This window comes from Haliotis asinina, chromosome 3 (genome assembly GCF_037392515.1).
Source record: "Haliotis asinina isolate JCU_RB_2024 chromosome 3, JCU_Hal_asi_v2, whole genome shotgun sequence".
Lineage (NCBI taxonomy): Eukaryota > Metazoa > Mollusca > Gastropoda > Lepetellida > Haliotidae > Haliotis > Haliotis asinina.
This window is the reverse complement of record NC_090282.1, coordinates 64,894,901-64,918,181: the sequence shown is the minus strand read 5'-3', so window position 1 is coordinate 64,918,181 and position 23,281 is coordinate 64,894,901. Positions and strand designations below refer to the sequence as shown.

Below are 23,281 nucleotides of genomic sequence, written 5' to 3'. Positions count from 1 at the left end.
TTGCTATCCAAATCAAATCTCTCCTTTTCTCAGTATCCTCACTTCACCCCTGACACCACCATCGCCTCATGAGGTGACCGTTTCCCAGTGTGAGTGAAGCATCTTATAATGAGGCAGTTGATTTGTGCTTCTGATCACTGCTTCAGTACCCCAGCCCAGTGTGCTGCTATCCTACTGACTGTACAGCCTGTCAGTCAGTCAGTGTGAATTAAAGGGCTCTCCGGGAGCCGCTCAACTTACACACACACGCTCTCTCCACACAGACACCGGTCGCATGCTGGTCTAGCACGTTGAATGAATGAACAACAACGGCATGCAAGTAATCAGCCGCGGTGAGGATCACATCTGATTGGATATAGGAGTCCCGTCACAGCCATACTATGTTGCGGAACAGGTACGGTTCATACACGCGTTCCAGTGATCGCTGGAGTACAGGAGTCGTTATCTGTGTGGAGTACCATCAAGTCATTGTTTAACTCTCCCACTGCTGTTGCCAAAAAGTGAGGTAAGAGAGAGGAGGACAACTGGATATTACAATGTAAATTGGTGTAATATTGTATAACGTGTTTGGGATATCCTGTGCTTCAATGGATTTATCTCTACTTGGTGTATACTGCTGTGTTTCGTTCATGAGAGGATAGCCTTTTTCCCATTGAAGAAGGTAAGTCACGTGTGACCAGCCAAACTGTGAACGCTTTACACAGCATTAACAGCCCTAACTATTTATATTGGCTGTCATATCTACTATAAGTCTTTTTGTTACACACAGGGTTCCTGGGTCACTGGACTCAAAACACACACCTTGGCTTATCGGTTGCTCAGCCTGAAGCTTCTCCTGAACACCCAAAATATTATTACATAGGCTATAAAAAATGTTGGATATCTAAGTTTGGGATCTTGATATGTAGATAGCCATTATGCGTTGGAAGTGTCTTTATTGTGTCTACACTCCTTGGCAAGGAAACGTACACTCACAGGACATTAACATTAACCAGTTTGGAGAAGTTTCAAACTTTAATACAACGAAATTTATTATTATTATAAGGAAATGCTTGATTTCTGTTGTTGTGACAATTGTCACATGATGTTTGCATGGTTTTAATTCCACTTCTAATGTTGAATACTTTTACTTTTCACTTTGATGTATAATTCTTTTATTTAATGACATTTATTGATAGTGAGGAGTAATTTATCATTCTTACATTCATAAACTGAATTAATTAACACATAGGAATGTGCTGAAACTGGAGGAAATATCTTTTATATTTGTTCATCTTTACAGCATTGAATTATGCTTACAACATAGTATGTATTGTACAAATCTGTACTAGCTGTACACATGGTATGCTTGGAAGAGTCACTACTGTATTCACCTGTTTGAATGCATGAATAAGTGTTTCATGGTTTGAAGGTACATAAATGGTCTATTATGCGAGTCTCTTACCCTCCATTTTGTCTGATCACTGAGGTTCAAAAGCAAGGAGTATTATGTTGAAACCATGAAGATTATTATAAACAGACAAGCTGTTATCTGATTGTCCTAATCTGATGTCTAGACGAATTGATATTTTACACCTTAATTGAGCCATTGTTCTAGTGTTAAAGGCATATATTTTAAATGAAACTGCAGTATTATCATATGTATTACAGTCTCATATCAAAAATATTTACAGGTCATTGGCATTTGGAAAAGGAGTGTCTTGTGAAAACTTAATAACCTGTCTAATATTGATACACATTCCTATTACGGCATGTAGATATGCTACTGAAGTATGTTAAAGAACACCAATTTTTTATGACAGTAGCTATTCTGATCTAAGACAAATTATCTATAGTATCTAAAAAGTATATTAACCGAGTAACTTCGGCTTTAGCAGCATATAGAGACAGATGAATAATATACATAATGACTGTGAAGATTTAAAGAGCAAATGAAAGTAAAGATATTTATGCTGATTGTAAAGCAGTAGGAGAATTGGAAGCCCCTGAGCATCCATTTTGACTGATCATTTAAGTTCAAATGGAAGGTGGGTAATTCTGTAGAAACAGTAAGGCCTGATTATATGCAAACATGTATGATTATGTTTGCTACATTTTACTGAAAATGTTACCACTTACTTGTAGATTTTGTGAAGGATTAAGATGATGTAAGATTATGTTTCATAAAATGAAATTACACTGCTGATGTGGCTATGCATACCATGTTATAGAGATAAATATCAAGGAAAAAACTAAGATGTAAGGACATAAATGGCATCTGACTAATCTTAAAGTAGATTTTTATGAAGGCCTTATAAAGGTTATCAAAGATCTTTAGAGAGTTAAAAAAGGATGAAAGATAAGCAAATGTTTCAGCTAAAAAATGAAGTGCTAATTTGTTAATAGGAATAACAACTGTTGAATGTTTTTCTGCCTTACATGGAAAAATGAAATGAACATATTTTTTAAGTTTGCTAAATGGACATATGTGTTAGTTCTGTTCCATCAGTGATTCTGTTTGTAAGAAGCTGTTGTCTGGTTGAACTTTCAAACTGAACCAAATGACAGATTATTATCAACTTTCAACATACATACCACTTCATAAGAAGTTAAGGACCAGCAAGAAGGAAAATCATGACTTTGTCCTGTTTAGAAAAGTATACAGCCTTGCATTTGATGTTTATCTTTCCTCTCTTGTCAACGTTTCACAATTGCTTTACTTGATCACTTAGGATTTGATTTTTGAATCTTTCTTAAGTACAAGTATAAATATCTGATCATGGGAGTTCTTTTGGTGTGTCTGTATAATAACACAACTGAGTATTACATTTAAGTCTACATGAAACAAATTCTCAGAGTTTGAAGCATTCCATTTTACTGAATATGAAACAGGTTCACACAATTTGAAGTTTCACATCTTACTAAATATGAAATAGGTACTCAGAGCTTGAAGCATTAGGTTACTGAATGTGAAACAAGTATACACAATTTGAAGTTTCACATCTTACTGAATATGAAATAGGTACTCAGAGCTTGAAGCATTAGGTTACTGAATGTGAAACAAGAACACACAATTTGAAGTTTCACATCTTACTGAATATGAAACAAGTACATTTGAAGTACTTGAATTTACTGAGTATGAAACAGATACCAGAGTTTGAAGAGTTATGGTTAACTGAACATGAAATTGGTCCCCAGTGCTTGAAGCATTACATTTTACTGAATATGAAACTGGTACCAACAACTTGAAATGTTACATTTGGCTGAATATGAAACAGGTAACCACATTATGAAGTATTACATTCTACTGAACATAAATTAGGTACCCAGAGCTTGAAGTATTACATTTTACTGAATCTGAAGCAGGTACCAACAATTTGAAACATACACATTTTGCTGAACATGAATCAAGTACCCAGAGCTTGAAGTATTACATTTTACTGAATCTGAAATGGGTACAAACAATTTGAAATGTTACATTTAGCTGAATATGAATCAAGTACCCAGAGCTTGAAGTATTACATTTAAGTGCACAAGCATGCAGATCTTGAGGTATGACATTTTACTGTATATTGAACAAGTATTCAATTTCCATGTTTACTTTGTATGCATTCCTAACATATTTTGTGACTCTTTGTGAGTAAAATCATATAAACTGAATATACAACAGGCAACTTTTACTCGCACTCTGTATTTTCTTACAAACCAGCTTGGTAATTATGGTTAAATGGTATGTAGAAAAGCTACCTAATTTCCCCATTTACTTCCTTTACATTCTTAAGATTCTTTTGTGAATCTTCCTTAGGTAAATCAGCGAGACCATTCACAAATGGACAGCTCTTGCTTTCTTCCTGCACATTCATTCAAACGAGGTTGGAAATGTTGCTATTTAAGTGCATACAGCACGACTAAATGCTATTTATGTGTAAGCATGCATATCATGACATTTAGCAAGTGCAAATAACGAGTGTATGCTATGTGTGACTAGTTTGGGAGATGGTAGTAGGATATGGTTAAATGCACTCATTCACAATTATTGAGGAAAATTACTTTTTCTCAAACCTCTTCAGAATTTACCTGTTTGGAGAAAGTCACGGATGCTAAAGTCAAATATCACATCGCTGATTACACCAGACAAACTCATTACACTAGTTTTTAAATCAGAAAGGTTTAAAAGATATGCCTTCAACTTTGACTTTCAGCTTAGAATCTCTAATCTTAATCTAAATGAATCGCACAAAAAGTTAATTGTCCAGTCAACATGTTGAACTCAACCTTGATGGAATTGGAGGCATTTTTCTCATCATTGATTTGTCATTTTCACAGCTCAGATTGATTTGTTTGAGTAAAAATATCTTCAAATAAAGTAAATATGGTAATGGTTTTATCCAGTAAATCTGCATTTTACGGAAAGGATTTAAACATGTGGTGTTGCAACAATTGTAAATGTCATCACTGGGCATATTTCTTTACTGTAGCAATGAAACGCTGGTTGCGTGCATGATGTGATGGCAGACTTCCTTTGCTTCACACCTAAGACATGTTTACAGACAACTCCTATCTCTGCAATGGACAAATCATTAGCAGATTACTTTGCAGCATCATATATATATATATATATCAGCAAAGTGTTGACTTGGGTAGGGTTGATGTTTCTGTTTCAAACTTAAATATCAAGAAAAATTCTTGTTTTTTTCACCCTGTATTGTAAACTGATCTTCCATTCTTGTCCATTTTTTGCATTTAAGATATACCAAATCTCAAAATGGTATGTTGTTATATCATTCCATATATGTTTGATATATGCTGCTCATTAGAACATCCAATTCTGTTATAAGAACATATAATGTCAAGGCTGGCAGCGTATTGCAACACAACATTGCTGTTGTACTTGTTCTTTAACTTGTATGAGATGGTAATTTGTATATTTATTCAAGATCCTTTTTCTTTTAAAAACATATGGACTGGTAATTTTTGCTTTTTTTTCAACATTGTTAACAGTAAGTATGAAACTTACTGTTAACTCAATAATGTCATTAAGAGATATTTTTTAGCAGTTGAGCGTCATTTTTTACACACCAAATATATAAATATGCTCATTTACAGTATAGAACATTCAGATACTACTGTGAAAAAAAATAGACACTCCAGTGATGAAATACTGAGGGCAAACACAAACCTCCCTGACTTAACAGCGATCCAAGAACAAAACAGAATATTCTATTACCCTGAGGTTTCATTGATTTTTCTTCTGCCAATTCAAATTATCACAACCCTGATTTATTTGAAACACTTTTAATTTCCTGAAATTAACCATAAATATGTACTGCCTGTATTATCAGCCTCACTCGTGCATGTGCAGTTTTAGTGTTGTCATTTCAGTTTAGGTGGAGTGCTCATCAGAGCTTCAACTGGGCTTGGTTACAACTGTGACAAGATGATTCGATCTATAATGAAGGCCACTGCAAATTATTTATTTGTTCTGCAAAATTTTCATTTTGTTCTCAAAGTACCTAGGGGCAGTGGGGTAGTCTGGTGTTTAAAGTGTTCACTCGTCATGATGAAGACACTTGTTCAGTTCCCTGTTTGGGTTCAATGTGTGAGCCTATTTCTGGTTGCCCTCACCCACCCACCCATTCCTCACCAATGATATAGCTGGAACGCTGCTAAAAGTGGTGCAAAACAATACTCACTCATTCTCAAAATACCGTTATCATTTTCTTTTTAAAGTACTAAAACACTTTCCTTGCCAAAATTACTGACATAACCGCAAAGAGAAGGTGTAATTCTGCCTTTACCATCAGTCTTGTGCTATATGTTTTTTGTCAGTCTTGTTTATGGAGTACAATTTATGCTGATCTATGTTTGAAAAAAGTATGATTTGCAGTTTAAAGCATAAATGATAATATGTTAACTTTGGAGAAGTAGGATTCTATAGCCATCTAATCAACTTGTTTCCTAACTGGTCTTGATTTTGAAAGTGAGACTTCTGTTCTAATCCACACACTAAGTATACAGTGTATCCATCAGATGTATGTTGAACTTGCCGCTATTCTGCTACATGTTTTTTCATTGACACATGCTTGGTCTTGCTGCGTGAAATGAATTCTTCATAGTGTTTCAGGGTTATGTTAATCATCATAATCTCATCATAATCTCATCATAATCTTTAGATAAGTTTTTAATCATCTAGCCATTATCACTGGGGATTCTTTATTGGATCTGATTTGAGGATATTTTTTGGGGTAGTGTTCAAAATTGTGTTCCAGTACTTTCTAGGGGGCAAGTAATCTTTCAAACCCCCATCCCACATGTCTAGTAATGCTTTTTTAAGTTTGAACATGCAATTTGATACAGTGAATGTGCTTCATGAATTTAATCTATTGCACAAACCTGAACAGCAAAGTACGTGAAAAAAACAAAACAGTTTTGTCGGTCTCCTGTCACACTTGTACATGTTGTGTGATTGGATGTAATCCCATGCGTGGACCAGCGGTTGCAGGGTTATATTTCCAAGTTCCTTTTTTGAGAATTTCAATTTTCAGTTTGTACTCCTGGATGGAAGACCTTGGATAATTTCTGTACTTAAGTGTTATTTCCATGGCATGATGGCAGTGAAAGGTGACCAGACAACAAAACAAGTTTGAATTTGACTCATGTCACTGTCAGCTTTTTTCTTGTTTAGCATTTATTGCCTTTTTTGAACAAGATTGAAAACACAATAATAGTAAAGTGTTTTATTAAACAACACTTGTTTCCAAGCTTGTCAGCATCTCGTCAGCTGTTTTTCATAGCATTGTTGAGGAAACAACAGAGGGCGTGATGAACCCGTCAGTTACTGGATGACCGTCAATGACTTTGCTCTCTCCTTATGTAAGTGTTTGTGGGTTTTGTGATGCTGGGACAGTATGTTAGTTATAGACAACTTTGCATGTCAGCTTCATTTCTATGGAATGTCTGTTGGCTATAACTCACCCTAGTTAAATCAACATGTAAAGCATTCTAGTGAATTCTAAATGTAAAGTACAGTCAAAGCTGTCTAAACTGGCACTCTTCAGGACTGAAGAAATAATTTACTTTAGACAATGTGCCAGATTGTAGAGCTGATGATAGATGTACAAATCACAAACAGGATTGAGATTTCATGCCGGTGTTCACAAAGTGCTGGATTGGACAGATGCCGGTTTTGACAGTTTCCATTGTTCTTTCATGAATCCCACATGTAAAGCATTCAAGTGAATCCTAAATAAAAGCACTTTAACCAGTCCCACCTGAAAATCATTCAAATGAATCCTAAATGTAAAGTATTTTAATGAATCCCATATGTAAATTTTAAGCATTCAAGTGAATCTTACATGTAAAGTATTTTAACGAATCCCACATCTAAAGCACTTTCATGAATCCTGCATGTAGAGCACTCTAGTGAATCCTATACAGTTGCATAGCTAAAGATAACAGTTTTCTGTTTTCTGGTGGTTTTTTTGTTATCCATATTGTCATCTAAATATGAATGCTAAAAGACTTTTAGAGTTAGGAGGGAGGGAATTTTAGCTGGAAACTAAGACCACCATATAATTTTGATTGTTTTGTACAGATTTGTTTATAAATCATAATCAAATATTATATATTGTTATTGTATTGTATTATTTAAATATTATCAGACAAAACACTTCCAATAGTCATAGGAGATCAGCAACAGAGGCAAAAGCCCATTTCCAATTCTGACTCAGTTCAGATTCTGAATCTATTATTTATTTCTGAATTGCTATGAAATACTGATGACAGAGGTGACAAGAATGTGTTACTGAAAGTCCCATCATTACCTGCCACTGTATACATGTGTTCTATCCCTTGACTCAACATGTCAAGACCCCCCTACACCTGGGCTCCTAGCACTGGCATGTTATATTGGTTCAGCTTCTTTGGAATGCCTTGTTAAATGTGAAACTGTGACAGGTAGGTAAATGGCAGATGTAGGTAGCACTGTACTTTAAACTGACAGGTTCATTCTACCTTTGAACCTTAACCCAAACTTACATTTATCTAGGTAGCTGGGTACAAATTTATTAATCATGTGTCCTGTGTCCCAGGATTTTCCATTGTAATGTCTATCGTCCTATCACAGTAGTACAATACTTTAATGTCCCAATACACTGTACTTTCCTGTCTCTACAATCTAACACAGTAGTACAAGACTTTAATGTCCTAATGTATTGTACCCTCCTATCTCTACAACTAGTATATGACTGTAATGTCCTAATACATTGCATTTCCTATTTCTACAACCTCACACTGTAGTGCAAGACTTGAATGTCCTTATACATTGTACCTTCCTATCTCTGCAGCCTTACACAGTATTTTAAGACTTTAGCGTCATAATATATAGTACCATCCTATCTCTACAACCTCACACAGTAGAACAAGACTTTAATGTCAAAATATACTGTACCTTCATATCTCTACATACGTTACAGAGTAGTATGAGACTGTAATATCCTACAACATTGTACCTCTCTATCTTTACAACCTTACACAGTTGTACAAGACTGCAATGCCTCAGTACAGTCATGCCTCTAAGATCTTACAGTCTTGCACAAGGCTATAACATCCCAATGTAATCATATTCCTGGGATCAGAAACAGGGCTTCTCAAACTGTTTTGTCCCCAAATAGTTCCATCCCAATTTTCTGATTGCCTGCACTATAAAGTCCAAGTTTCTCCCAAGTTGTGTGTCTGCAATTTGGTCAGGCACTGCTCTTGTACTGCATTATATTGATGTCATCATTATCAGTATAAATGTGGCATGACGCTATTGCTTGCTCTCCTCTGATAGCCACTATTTCCAGAACCTTGCCTGACTCACAGGCTAGCATCACTACGCCGTGATGTCGCTGTATCTATGGGATTCTGTCCGAGGTCTATTGCTTGCGCAACAGGCGATTGACATGTTCCTCTCGTGTGGAATTACAATGCAAATTACACAGGCAAATCACAGAGATTACACTCCCTTGCCCTCCTAGGTGCTTGCCTAATCTCCTAGTTTGTCTCAGCTTAGGTGCTTTACTCAAATTGATGAAGACTTACACTTTAATCTAGAGTTTCAAAAGAACAAATGTACCCCTGTGTGTCATTAGTCTGTCAACATGTCAGACACTTCTTCATCACGTCAGATGAGCTGCCAAGCGGGTACCCCAAAATGGTATCCTCACACCTAATCAGGTACCACTTTGAATACTTATGGCTGCAAGTGTAATTGGAAATGATATGGCATTTTGTTCCTACTTTTTCCCAAAGGTTTCAAATTCATTTGTATAAAAGCATTTGGTGGACTTGACTAGGTTAATGCACACATTTCAAGGCATATTACTGTTTTAATTTTAAATTCCTCCAATTACTTCGGTATTTTGATGGCAAAGTGTGAGGTGGATGTTACAATCTCAAGCATGTACAAGTGCTGTATGTAAATGAGGATAACAGATTTAAGCTCTCCCTTAGGCTGGATTTCCTTTATATTCTTTGTCAGTCCAATTGCCATAACGATTAAATACTTAAAGAGTGAGGAGTCGACCAGTTAAAGCATTGGCTATAATTGTAATGATTATGGTACTAATAGTTTAACTCCCAATGCAAGAATGCTCACAGTGTGACACATTATTATTCTTCTGCTTGAAGGATCAGTTTGTGATTGATTTTCTCCTATTCTCCTTCATGGTACCCTTTTACTGCTGGGTGATCTATGAATATTCCAGACAAAGTCACGAACTAATTAATGCAAGGAGTAATAAAATATCTCTCTCTCTTTATCTTTCTCTTTCTTTTCTATTTGATATAAAGTTGTTTGAATGGAATTAGAGAATAGTAGTATTTGATGACTCTGTTTGATATTCTAAAATGCAGGCTCATTTCCATTAGTCAGAGATTTTTCTCTACAAAAAGTTTTTGCAGTGGCCAGAAATTATATATGCAATGCATCTGACTGTTTTTTTCTTTAAAGGTTCACACATTGTTAGTAAGATCTTTTCAGAATTTGTAAATCTATAGATCATTAAAAAGAGTAGAAACAGCAATATTCCAGCTATATGGCAGTGGTCTCTAAGTCATCGAGTCTGTACCAGACAATCCAATGATCAACAGCATGAACATCAATCTCCACATTTCGGAACTAATGTGCGACATGTGTCTACTGAGTCAGTGAGCCTAACCACCTGATTCTGTTAGTTGCCCCTTGCAGCAAGCATGAGTAACTGAAGGCCAATATTCTAACCTAGACCTTATATTTATAAACTGACAATAGCATGTACAGTGTTTACAACACAATTCCTGTGGTATCAGGTGCATATTCCTACATGAACATACATGGAAAATAGTCAACATGTGTTGGATGTTTATGTGCCTATCTCCATCGCTATTTCTAAAGGACAATTAAAATCATCACAATTAGAAGCAATAAACTTGTTGTGCGCAATTGATTATCCAAATACTACATGTTTTGGCAAACAGGTTTTCATTAAAAACTAAATGCAACTTCGATAGATGTTCATCCATTTGAAGTGGACATCATTTCTGGAGTTAATTGGCCTCATGTTTGCAGGAATCAAGCTTGCCATAAAACATTTTGCGAGTTTGTTTGTTTGTTTGTTTGTTTTGTTTGTCACTGCCCTCAGCTGAGGCTTTTTGTTGTTGTTTTATGCTTCGCTCCAGCAGCACTATTCCAGCTATATGGTGTCTGTCTGTAAATCTGGACCAGACAACCAGTGATCAACAGCATGAGCATGGATCTGCATGACTGGGATAGGATGACATGTGTCAACCACTTCAGTGAGCTTGACCACTCGATGCCGTTAGCATCTCCTCGTGACCATGGGTTGCTGGAGACCAGTTATGACCGAGAGCTTCATGGCCTTTACAGAGTAACCTTAGCCCTAACATGTTTTAACTCCTACATCTAACATAGTCTGACAATAGTGTTGTCAGAGGAAATGGACTAAAGTGTCTCTTTAGGCATATTCGGTGGCAGCAAGGGGAGGTAACTCTGACTATACATGGTGTTATATATTTTATGAGGTATTGATCTCCTGCAAAATTTGAACACAAAACAAATGTATTATTGATCAATAGTATTTTTGACCTTGCAAGACTTCAATAATCCATAGTAATTTCACTGCAGTGCAAAAAAATACCCTTCAATTATATAGTCAATCGACCAAAAGCACATATACAATGCATGTATATCTATATGTGTATGTGTGGCAGGTTTAGAATAAATTTATAATGGATTCAGACAAGTTTTAGATATTTAATCAGCTATGTTTACAAGTGAAATGTCATCTTGGTACAACTTTCACAAAATTTAGAAAAACAACTAAAACTGAACCAATATATCTGTATTTAAAATCAGAAGGTTTTATATAAGATAATAAGAATGATTAAACTTAAAAGTTTAATTTTTTTCTTAAATTTTAATTAACTGATTGTCAGTTTTCTCTTTAATCAGGCAGCTGATGTGTAGGAATTAGTGAACAGATTGGCAATGTGGGGGCAGTGCAGGAGATATAAACCACAAGCAGTTGTTTGATGTTTTATTGACGACTGCTGGGTGGAAGAAAGCTCCCTTGAGGATGCATTCTATTACTTGTGTCAAGCAATATAGGTCTTTTTTCTTCAGCAGTTCTTATAGCAAGAGCAGTCAAAGCTGTGACACATCATTCCTTCGTCAGTACTTCAGGGTCTTGTATGCCCTTTTGCTTTCCAGTAGCTATTATAGCAAGAACTGTCAGAAACAGTGACATATCATTCCTTTGTCAGTATGTTTGATTCTCATATGCTTGTTTCTCCTTCAACAGCTTGTAATAGAAACAACAGAACATTCAGTTCTTTCATTTTTCAGCAGCTGTTACAGCAAGAGAATTTGACCTGTATCACTTCATACTGTAATTTGTAATCCAGGGTCCTGTGTCCACTAAGTTCCATGATCAGTGAATATAGAAAGGCCTTGGATGCCCAGACACATTTGTTTTTGCATAAATTATCTGGATAACGGAATATGCTTGAATTTTGGTCATCCAGGCTTTGGTGTTCAAACTTTAGCAGGCATAGATATCACTTCCAACACAGCATGGTCATCTTCATTGGCTAATTACAGTTCACTTAGATTCAGATATGCCTACTTACCACCACCAGTACCCTGCTGATCGGTCATTCATGTGGATTAGCAGACCTTGTCTCATGTCAAGACATATGGAATATCAAACCTTTGTGCAGATAAGTGAGTCAATGTCATGTTGATGTAGGCGTGTAGTTAGTAAAATTTACCGTCTGGAACCGAAAAACACATAGCAATTATAGACAGTGAGTTTTACAATGTAAGAGATTGGTTTTTATGAAAACTGTCTGGAAGGCGAGGTTTCTGAATATTTGTGTTCCAGGTATCTGGGGTCAAACTGTACTAGTCATATGGATATTATGACAGCATGAGCACCATTCTTGTTACTAATGAACCCTGTGAGTGAGTGAGTGAGTGAGTGAGTGAGTGAGTGAGTGAGTGAGTGAGTGAGTGAGTGAGTGAGTGAGTGAGTGAGTGAGTGAGTGAGTGAGTGAGTGAGTGAGTGAGTGAGCTAAGAGAATGAGTTAGTAAGTGAGCAAGTCAGGTTTCATATAAGAACCTTTATCAGACAAGCATTCATCTAAGCATTAGTGCATTCATTTTTTAATGACACTCTTGATCATTTTGCTAATGAGGAATTAAGCAAAGGAATTTGATTTAACATCTCTGAATACCACTCCACATACATACAAGTGTCAGCCAAGTGATCCAGTTGTGAATAAATCAGCACAGACCTACTTTTTTTTATCCTCTGGAGAGTATCCGTGATTTTGTCACATAACTGAATCACAAAACTAGCATCATATATCAGCAACAGCATCCGATTTGCATCATATTGATCCCTATTCCATTCAGTAACACAATTACGCCTTTGGCATATGAATCTATGCTTTCTCACTCCAGATTTCTGACAGTTTGGGCACCACTACTGCATACAAAGTGACGCATTATGTATATACCATAGGCAAAGAGAAGATGTTAAAGCACATCAGCTAAAGATAGGACAATGGTATTTGGGCAGCTATGATTAGGCTGTAAATGTCACAGAACTGATGCTGTGTTGGATGTTTGCACAAACCATTTAGGCTTGACAAGCGACTGTAGCCATACTTGTATGTATTGCCCTAGTGAGACTGATGTCATCCTTCAGCATGATATGTTACACAAGGGCGGAGCTTATCTTATAATGATCCTTACACTCATGTCACTCTTGGAATTGTGTCACACTGATATGAATCGTACTGTCGGGGCTCATTCATAATACATACAGGGTAGGAGGTGGAAGAGATTTCCTATTGTGTGAAGTCTTATCAGTGCGAGACATGGTTTGCCATGAGATTCATTACACACAGTCATCTAAGTCCTACTGTCGCTTTAAGTTTATGTTGAAGTGAGGGACCTACGATGACGTTATGCTATGCTCACCTTAATATTATTAAGTATGGGATTTATGATGTTTACTACTGCATTCGTCTTGACACACTAACTGATCTCAAACCTATGATGAAGTACAGAAGTTGCGATGACTTATTGCTGCACTTATCTTAAATGTATGTTGAATTAATGGAGCTGCAATGACACAGCACTAACTCATCTCAAACCTATGATGAAGTACAGAAGTTGCGATGACTTATTGCTGCACTTATCTTAAATGTATGTTGAATTAATGGAGCTGCAATGACACAGCACTAACTCATCTCAAATCTATGATGAAGTACGGAAGTTACGATGACTTATTGCTGCACTTATCTTAAATGTATGTTGAATTAATGGAGCTGCAATGACACAGCACTAACTCATCTCAAATCTATGATGAAGTACGGAAGTTACGATGACTTATTGCTGCACTTTTCTTAAATATATGTTGAATTAATGGAGCTGCAATGACACAGCACTAACTCATCTCAAATCTATGATGAAGTACAGAAGTTACGATGACTTATTGCTGCACTTTTCTTAAATATATGTTGAATTAATGGAGCTGCAATGACACAGCTAGCAGTAACTCATCTCAAATGTATGACAGAGTACAGAAGTTACAATGATCATCTTAAGTGTATGTGAGAGTTTGACTTGGTACTACATTCATCTTAATGTTGAATTCTGGGAGCTACATTGTTAACCATCTGAACAGAAAGAAAGACATCTTGTTCCGTTTGTCTGTATCCTGAGAAACACATTTCTAAACATAATTTCCACATAAAGACTTGCAGCAACTTTGACTTTGACCTCCACTGACATTTGGGTTCAGAAAAAGTCCTCATTTCAGAGAGAAGATTTTAGTCTACATGTGATAGTCAGAAGAAGTGACTTGACAAACAGGACAGCAAGGATTGTTGCTCATGCTGTGAATCATTTGGCCTTAATTACTTATGAACTACAATCATCTTGCTCCAGTTTTACTGAGTGGTAAACAAGAAATATATACAAAGCAGTACCTAATCAAACAAAGGATGACCTTCCCACAGGCTGTGTCAGTTGAACAAGTGTCAAGTGATGGCTGACTAAACTTACACCAATTCCATGTTAACAATGCTGTATGTGATACATGTATCATAATGCTATTGTCAACATATGTCTGTGTATAGTAATTCATCCCTTGTATCATATGATACAGCTGATCCTGGGTTGTGATTCTGTTGGAAATGACTCTCAACATCAGTCAGGGCAACAGGTGGTTATTTTACCCCTCTAAATATAGGGTGGTCCCAGCATTAGGCAAGGGTTTAAAGTGTTTGCTCATTATTCAGAAGGACAGAGTTTGATTAACACATGGATAATGTGTGAAACCCATTCTAGGTGTTATTGTACAACTTCAGGTGACAGCAACTCCCACACCTTAGCATACACCTATGGCAGACTAAGTGCGAAGGTTGTTTTGTACAATGGTGACTTTGTCATATGTCTGGAATACTATTTAAACCCATCAAAGAGTGAACTCACTTCAATCAGTCAGGAAAATATACTTCATTAAGATCCTTAAGATCCAATTTTGTACCTATTGGCTCTCATCAACTGATGAATACTGGCTTACATAGCAAATTCAGTGACATGCAATTGAAACTCAAGGGGCCTTGGAGTGTAAGCCTGAGTCACTGAAGTGCTGTTCAAGACAGGGTGAGAAACTGGCTCAATTCATTAGAAAATAAATGTCAGAGACTTTGGTAATCTTCAGCTGAGGAGAGTCACTCACTTGGGTCAATATTGTTTAATGTGTTAACATAAATTGACAAGATGGTTGTCTCAAAGCCATGTAAGAGGTTTACATCCAAGAGAGGAGACTTATTACTTGATTCAAAGAGTAGAGTGTACTATATACATGTGTACAGTACTTTGCTTTATTGGCCTTGAAGAATGCAGACACTGAGCAGAACACCTGATTATTTAGTAATGTACTCTTTATTCTACTTAACCCTAGACTGTCTCTCAGTCCCTGAACCACATTATTTACCCAACAGACTGGCCCTCCCTGCTATGCTAAAGTCTCAAGTGAAGCAAGTCTAGATTTCCCCAGGTTCTGGTCTTCCTTAGGCTCCTTTTCAATTTAAATGGGTTTGTTGGTACTATAAAAGTTATGTACATTCAGAAACTAAGCATTAGTCAATACATACCCCTTAAGGAAATAATATTTTCATACATTATTTGGGAGGTATATACATTGAATAAGGTCAATATGTGTGCATGTGTGTATGTGTGTATGTGCGTGTACATGCGTGCGTGCACATACGCAAGTGTTCCTCTTTCATTCCCCAGTTATCACATACAGAGCCATGCATATGCACGCATTTCATTGCTTGAGACATCTTGATAATGCTGAAGGACATCATAGGTTTAGATACAATTGATAGTGGTGATGTAAGTATGGACGATGGTCATGATCTACTTTTCTTGAGTACATTTATATAGGACTGGCAAGGGAAATGCAAGGGGATCTTGGGAATTTATCAAGCCAAGAAGAATATCCCTTTTTCTTGGTGTTTCACATCCCACCATCGATAAACTGTAATCCCTGCTGGTTTGACTGAAATTGGTATGGAGCTGGTGTATGTTTTATTGGTGTGTGAGAGAGGCTATCAATTTGAATAGAAAAAGCTAAGACAGAAGTGGGAGGAAGGAACTTTTTATGTTTCAGTATATTGTGCACTATCATTTCTCCACTGTAGTAGGTAATGAAAGCATGTTTCCTGTTCTGTAGATAGTGAAAGCTTGTTTCTCCAGTCCCGGAGGATGTCAAAGCTTGTCCCTTGAGTCCCATAGATGGTGAAAGTTTACTCCTCCAGTGATGTAGATAAGAAGGCAAAAAAAGTGAAGAAGATTTATTCAACAATCCAATGATGAAAGCAGTTTTATTCAACAATCCAATGATGAAAGCAGTTTTATTCAACAATCCAATGATGAAAGCAGTTTTATTCAACAATCCAATGATGAAAGCCGTTTTATTCAACAATCCAATGATGAAAGCAGTTTTATTCAGCAATCCAGTGATGAAGGTAGTTGTATTCAACAATCCAATGATGAAAGCAGTTTTATTCAACAATCCAATGATGAAAGCAGTTTTATTCAACAATCCAATGATGAAAGCAGTTTTATTCAACAATCCAATGATGAAAGCAGTTTTATTCAACAATCCAATGATGAAAGCAGTTTTATTCAACAATCCAATGATGAAAGCAGTTTTATTCAACAATCCAATGATGAAAGCAGTTTTATTCAGCAATCCAGTGATGAAGGTAGTTGTATTCAACAATCCAATGATGAAAGCAGTTTTATTCAACAATCCAATGATGAAAGCAGTTTTATTCAACAATCCAATGATGAAAGCAGTTTTATTCAACAATCCAATGATGAAAGCAGTTTTATTCAACAATCCAATGATGAAAGCAGTTTTATTCAACAATCCAATGATGAAAGCAGTTTTATTCAACAATCCAATGATGAAAGCAGTTTTATTCAGCAATCCAGTGATGAAGGTAGTTGTATTCAACATGACTGTAACTTTACCCGTATAGACCTTCCCAGATGAAGAAGCCCACTTTACACTGATATTAAAAGTGCAGGCAAAACCCTTGGTTGATTGACCTGGATTGTGAGAGAGGGGAATGTCTCTAGAAGTGTAGAAGTAGCTACACATGTTTAAAAGGCAGAGCAGAGCTACTGCTGATGTCACTGAGCATCTGAGTGGGACCATGGCAGGTTGCTGGAAATTGTTTGAAGGTCTGCCCTAGCCTTGTGGCAACCACTTCTCTGGACAGCCGCCTCCTGCTTTATATCTCAGTAACTGAAGAATACCAACACTCACAGACCTGGCACGATGCTCTTCTGTCTAGCATAGATGTATGTATGGTGGATAAGGCTGTTGTTGCCATAAGGGAACCATTCAGATGTATTGTCAGGACTATCCAGAACTACTTTGACTATCCTGACTATCATCAGGGCTAACCAGGATTACTGTCAGAACTATCCAGGACTCTTCAGAACTACTATCAGCACTATCCCAACTATCCAGAAGTACTGTCAATACTGTCCAGAACTTTTGACAAGATAGTCCAGAACTACTCTTGGGGCTATCCATAACTGCTGTTTCACTATCCAGAACTATCATCAAGACTAACCAGAATTACTGTCAGAACTATCCAGGACTCCTCAGAACTACTATAAGCACTATCCCAAACTACTGTCAATGTTATCCAGATCTACCATGAGGACTAACTCAAACTACTTTCAGTACTGTCGAGGATTACTCACACAATCACATGAAGTGAGAGAGAAGGGGATAATTGGGCTGGATATAAGTGGTTCTGTTCTCTGTACACTGATATTCCTGTCTCTGTGAATATCTGAAAATTAGTTGCAACATAGAGAACTGACTGACAACCTGATTGCCAAGACAGGTGTTCTCTTGTAAATTGGTCCTTTTGAAATGAACATTGACTTCAGTTGAGCTCAGTTTATATGACATTATGCATCTCTTCCCTCCCTCCCCACCCATGTATTTTTCCCTCCTCTCCCACTTCACTAATTTTTTTACCCCCCATCCCCATAACTAGTAAACAGTTCCGCTTATATGGCACTCATATATAGGGACATTGCCTGCTCACAGTGCTACATACATTATTATATCTGATCATAGGACACTATTGTACTTTACAATACTTTTTCAACTTTCTGGGGATCATATTAAAGCTGTGCTGTCTGTTAGGTAGGCACTGAAGCAAACACTCAAATTGCCAGGACATCCTCACAGGTACCCATTCTCCAACGTGGTGAACTGAAACAATGTGGATTGAAGTATCTTGTCCAGGGATACTACACAGATTTGTCCATCTCAGGACCCAAGCCTAAGTGCCTAAAAGTCTTTGTTAGTGATAATCATGTTAGTCTGGAACAATTCTTTTTTTTATTCACATGAGAACTGTTGTGAATACCTGTATGTATGAACAAGGATATCCACATAATTTTGTTGGAAACAGATGATCAGACCAGGGCCAGAATTTGTTTGCAGTGTCACTGGTCTTGAGTGCGAATGTAAACAAAACATGTTGCACGTGATCATAATAGTGTACTAGTCCAACTTTTACGGCCACAGCCGACATTCTTTGTGTTAACCTTAATTGTATTTTGTGTGTTTTGAGACTATTACACTGAACAGTTGCTGGGCTGTTTAGTAATATACTCCAGTCTAAGAAACTCTTGTTTTTGGTGCTGCTTAGACTGTCACATACACAGATTATAACACATGCACATGTAGATCTGTCAAATTCAGTATACATCCCCAACCCACCTTACTGGTTTACTTGTTATTTTTTTCTTCTTTGTTTAACTTATTTAAAATGATTAAATCATGTCTTACCTCACTTTGCAATCTGAAGAAATATGTATGAATTGTCTTTTTTTGTTCAACTGGACAATCAGGCCGTATTCAAAGGAATGCGACTTGTTCAATTTAAATGTCACTGGCATTTGACCAGAGGATAAGCAGCTGTTTTGAACACTGATAAAAACCCTTTGACTACCTGTCCCCTTGTCTTAAAATTCCTTTAATAGTCAAAAGATATTGGTCTGAAGTACCCCATGCTTGTTGTAAGAGGTAACTAACAAGGTGGTCAGACACACTGACTGGCTGACATGTCATTATTCTCCAGTTGTGTAGATCAGTGCTCATGCTTTTGATCATTGGATTGTCTGGTTCAGACTTTGTCATTTACAGACCACTGCCATATAGCTGGAACATTGTTGAGTGTGGTGTTAAACAAGAAACCACCAATATCATCGTTACTTGAGTTCAAGGCAAGAACTGAACCTGATCCTTTATCATGAGAAGTGAATGCTTTATCCACTAAGCTACCACACCACTCACCGCTAACCATAATCAAAACAAGAAAATCTGTGTAATCCATCGATCTCTTCTTCCGTTGTATACTTAAGAGTTGAACAAATATATACATAGATGCTTACACAAAATCAAAATCATGACAGGTGCCCTGCAGATGTCATGTGTCCATGACACAACCATGGCTGCCACAATATTAAGTCCGGAAATGAGTGCCATGAAATTAGTGTAAACACAACATGAGGTATGAGTTAAATAAAGGGCGCAAAACCGATATGATATTGTCTAAATAACTCTATGGCGTTCCAGTGTGACACGCAAAGTTACAGGCACCTTAGAACCTGCAATAAACTGTTATTTATTGACCATTTTAACATTTAATATTGTTTGCTTTGCAAGGGGTCCCCTGGGTACTAACAGTGTAGCGCTACAGAGACCTTGTATAATACCTATATAGATACATACATCATTTCGACGGGTTATCGTACTGGCAGCTCTTAAATCATGCTCACCCTTTATATTACCTGTCTCCTTGTCTTATAATTCCTTTAATAGTCAAATAGATGATTTAAGCTGTTTGTCTACAAAATAATGTATGCATTTACCCTGAAACCAACACGATCAAATGGGTTACCTACAGAGCTTTGGTGTATCAGGTTCTGTGAAGCTATACCACATGCTGCTTGTGGATTGTAACTGTGTAGTGTTTCATTACGAGCTGTTAAAGAGTCTGAAATTTTATATTTGTCATTTACAATGTGTTAAATACCTTCAGTTTGAACATTGTATCTTCTTTCATCATCAGGACCAGGATAGCAGAATGTTTCTATCCAGTTGAATCATTTGCTGCAACACATGCGGACAAACTTGTCTCGATTTACAGCGCTGAAGTGCAAGTCAACCATTAATAATTCTTATAGTGTTTCATTGCAATGTTTTTCAAAGCAATTGTGGTTTGATTAAAATAGTCACAATGTAAAAATAAAATGTTATTTCCATTATTATGTTCTGTGAACATGGCTGCTGGAAACACATGTAGCTAACATAGAGCATGATCAGTAATACCTAGTTTCACAGCAGACTGCCTGCCTCAGACGATAAATACCATAGGCATATAGACCTATTATATCTAAGTGTAAGTTAATAGCTTAACCTATACTATCTGTCATGGTACACAGATATATGTCACAGATGGTTATATTTAGATGCCTAGGACACAACAATTTCGAATTATGCAATTTAGTGTATGCTAAGAGTTCATAGTGTGTTGGGCATGAGTTTCATATTCTCATCTGTACTTCGTCATGATAGACTATAGGCTGTTGTTAAGTCCTGTTATAAAGTTGCCTTATCTAAAGACATGTGTCTGTGATATATCATAAAGTTTTAAAGAACAGAAGAGTTCTTAATTTCAGCTGGACTGAAGATAATTTAGATTTGCCCATCCAAAGACTTGGGTTCGATACCTCAGATGGGTATGTGTGAAGCTCATTTCTAGTGTTCCCCACGGTGATATTGCTGGAATATTGCTGAAAGTAGCATAAAACTAAACTCACTCTATTACTCTTTTTGAACATATTCTCTTGGGTCTGCAATGTAAAAATGACATATGTACGATATCTATGTGATTTTGTAAGGGATGGGACCACCTTCAATATATGATTTTATCATGCATGATCATGCATAAAATATTTGTACAGTATGCCTGATCCTTTGAAGATCCTTAGGTCTTTTATTATACTAGATATTTATGATGGAAAGGCTAAAATGGTTTGTACGAGAATCATAGTGAATGAACATGTTAATGGATAGAATATGGGCTCAATTAGTACAGGAATAAGAACCCTGTCTACTTTACTAACAGTCCCACTCAAACGAAAAAGTATATTAACTGTTAGCAGAGATGTACAAGTATTTTGCGGTGCAGAGTTGTGTCCCTTTGGCATGTCAGAAACCGATAATCACAGATTCAATCCTGGTTTGTCTTTGCATGTCTTGTTTTGTCAAAACCAGACTCATGCTCCCAGTGGTAGACAGCTAAACCCTTCATCATGTAGATCATCCCTAGTACATATGGGATGGTGAGATAGCCGTTTTGTTAAAGCGTTTGCGTCATGATGCTGAAGGCCTGTGTTTGGTTCCCCACATGGGTACAATAAGTGATATCACTCACTCACTCACTCACTCACTCACTCACTCAGTAGTAAATAGGTGATTGTTATTTCTGGGATATAGTACTTAATACATAACACATGATGAAATGAATAATCAAGCAATCTTTTGTTGGAAACTTTATAGTTACCTTGACCTTGTAACCAAGCATGTAATATCCTGTTCTCTCCATGCAAGACTTCACCTGAAGCAAAATGAAGTTTTTTGGCATTGTTTTTTTTTTTTTTTTTTATGGAACATGTACAAGTGTTTAAAACTGAAAGCAGGCACTTGGTGCCTTGGGGTTTGCTATGAAAGTTTCTAGGTAACCCCAAAATCGTTAACTTTTAACATCAGGGTTCTGGGCAGACCTGTGCAAGTTACATTTACATTGTGTTATTTTGTGTGACTATTTGTCAGTCAGTCAGTCAGTCAGTCAGTCAGTCAGTCAGTCAGTCAGTCAGTCAGTCAGTCAGTCAGTCAGTTTTATGCTGCTTTCAGCAATATATCAAGGCAAGGGACACCAGAAATGGGCCTCACACATTATTCCCACATGAGTAATCGAATGCAGGCCTTCAGTAGATGAGCTACCCCACTTTAATTTGGAACAGTAACCAATTATACATAATGATAAGGAATATATATACACACATAATAAGGAACACTGGTAATAAGGTTTTGTATTGTCCGTTGCTGCTGCATAAATCTAAGTGCCTTAAAGTGCTTATCTGAATATAATAACTTTTGGTCATTCTTATGAGTGTGAACTAATTTTGCAATCTGACAGGTATAAGTGATCACAATAAGCTTAAGAAAACAATTATTCTAAACTATCTTTGCCAGAAAACATGTACACACAGAATGATGCAATTGTACAGCAAGCATTGCTACAGACACCCTTCCTATACTATTTAATGGTATTCAAGAAACATATGATTCACTAGTCAACCTTGATAAAGGCCTGCTTTGCTCTGATGCCAACAATTCACGTAATATCAATATTTCTTTACAATATTGGGCTCACTTGACCTGGATTGTGACACAGTTTGCTACAGATGGTGGTACAAACAGCGCTAACAGTTCACAGTCAGTCACGATACATTCCCGAAAAAGTATACCATCAATAACTGTAGCTGCTATATAAACGGATCCATGGAGTGAAATGTGCACTAACAATAAGCTTTTGATGATTTTGGTTATAACTTTCCTTAATGAAAAATAGACATTATAAGATTGATGAAATATGTTATATGAATGAAAAATGAATATATACATGATATTCAAATTACATAAATTTTATATGAAAATGCAATATTCACAAAAATCATGTCATTCAGTGCTGACTAGCGTGATTATTCTATGTAACCTGACATGATAGAATAATAAGCAGTTCATGGCTGTTGTTTTTTTAGGCTGCTAAGAATGATCATACAATTTTACTTTTCAATGATGCAGTGTTAACCTTTTCAATTCTTTCTGAACTGTGGAGTTTTTTAAAAGTATGACGATTAATATAATTCCAGAGTCAACAATAAGTGTCTTTAATATGTAATATTTTTATACGCAAGTCTGACATCGAATTATAACAGAATATCTACACCACCATTCCTTGCCTGAACTGCAATGGCATTGATGTATCAAATCAATGTTCTCCTTCTGTGCAAACGAATAAATTAACAAGAAATTGTTTGAGTTTCATTTACTACTATTCACACCCC

The 23,281-nt window shown here is 36.6% G+C and overlaps 1 protein-coding gene across 8 annotated transcripts in view; it reads left to right on the top strand.

Annotated features, from left to right (window-relative positions):
- The first annotated feature begins 238 nt into the window (after positions 1-238).
- Positions 239-23,281, top strand: part of LOC137278306 (kin of IRRE-like protein 2) — a 239,757-nt gene continuing 216,714 nt past the window's right edge. For 2 of the 8 annotated variants that reach the window (XM_067810563.1, XM_067810562.1), the window contains exon 1: positions 464-661. The gene's annotated coding sequence lies outside the window, so the exon portion shown is untranslated. Of the gene's footprint in view, positions 662-23,281 lie in introns of all 8 variants that reach the window. The other 6 variants (XM_067810560.1, XM_067810565.1, XM_067810566.1 and 3 more) reach the window with 6 other exon arrangements.